Consider the following 1,630-nt stretch of genomic DNA (forward strand, 5'->3'; position numbering starts at 1 on the left):
TAGTCATGTAGTAAGTTTGAAATCAAGAAGTGAGAGGCTTCCAACTTTGTTCTTCTTAAACAGTGCTTTGCTTATCCTGGGTCTCTTTTCTTTCCATATAAAGTTTGTAATTAGAATCTGGATTGGGATTGTGTTATATTTGTAGACTGCTTTGGTTAGTATTGATATTTTCACAATGTTAAGTCTTCCTATTCAGAAGCATGATATAGTCTTCCATTTCTGTAAGTCCCTTTTGGTTTCTTGTAGTAGTGTTTTGTAGTTTTCTTTGTATAGGTCCTTTTTTTCTCTAGTTACATTTATTCCTAAATATTTCATCCTTTGGGTGGCTATTGTAAATGGTATTGCTTTCTTAATGTCCTTTTCAGCACTGTTATTATTAGTATAGAGGAATCTAACTGATTTTTGTATGTTGATCTTGTACTCTTCTGCTTTGCTGAATCTTCCAGTGAGTTCCAGTAAATTTTTTTGCTGAGTCTTTGGGGTTTTTTATGTATAGGATCATATCATCTGCAAATAGAGAAAGTTTTACTTCCTCTTTGCAAATTTGGATGCCTTTAATTTCCCTATTTTTCCTTATAGTTCTGGCTAAGACTTCCAAAACAACATTGAATAGGAGTAGTGATAAAGGGCATCATTGTCTGATTCCTGTATGCAAAGGCTTACAGTTTTTCTCCATAGAGAATGATGTATACTCTTAATTATGTTGAGGAATTCCCTTCAATTCCTACTTTTTTGAGTGGTTTATCAGGAACGGATGTTGGATTTTGTCAAATGCCTTTTCTGCATCTATCGATATGATCATATGGTCGTTTCCTTTTTCTTATATATGTGGTGGATTACATTGATTATTTTTCTAATGTTGAATCATTCTTGTTTCTCTGATATGAATCCCATTTGGTCATGATGTATTATTTTTTTGATGTGTTGTTGAATTCTGTTGGCTAGGATTTTGTAGAGAATTTTTACATATCTGTTCATGAGGGATATTTGTCTATAATTTTCTTCCTTGGTGATGTCCTTCCCTGGTTTTGGTGTGAGGGTTATGCTTGCGTCACAGAATGTATTAGGAAGTTTTTCATCCTCCTCTATCTTCTGGAATAATTTCAGTAGAATTGGTGACAGCTCTTCCCTAAATGTTTGGTAAAACGCACCAGTGAAACCATCTGAATCTGGACTTTTCTTGGTTGAGAGTGTTTTGATGACCTGGTCTAAATCTTCCTTTGTTATAGGTCTGTTCAGGTTTTCTACTTCACCGTGTGTAAGTTTAGATAGGTCATGCTTTTCTAAAAATGTACCCATCTCCTCTAGATTTTCAAATTTTTGGAGTACGACTCTTCATAATAGTCTCTTATTATCTTTTTTTTTCTATTGGTTTGTTGTGACATCACCCATGTTGCTTGTAATGGGTGTTATTTGTGTCTTTTCCTGCTTTTCTTTCTTTCTTTCTTTCTTTCTTTCTTTCTTTCCTTTTTTAAATGTTTTATTGTGAATTATATAATAGTTTACATGTAAAACTTTAGTTTTACATTCATTCCATCATATATCATTTCATTGCCATGGTTCCAATCCCCTCCATGCATCATCTTCCGACCAAAGGGGATATCCTAGAAACCCGTTCTCTTCCACCACC

The sequence above is a fragment of the Chrysochloris asiatica genome, unplaced genomic scaffold (genome assembly GCF_000296735.1).
Source record: "Chrysochloris asiatica unplaced genomic scaffold, ChrAsi1.0 scaffold00194, whole genome shotgun sequence".
In the NCBI taxonomy this organism is placed as follows: domain Eukaryota; kingdom Metazoa; phylum Chordata; class Mammalia; order Afrosoricida; family Chrysochloridae; genus Chrysochloris; species Chrysochloris asiatica.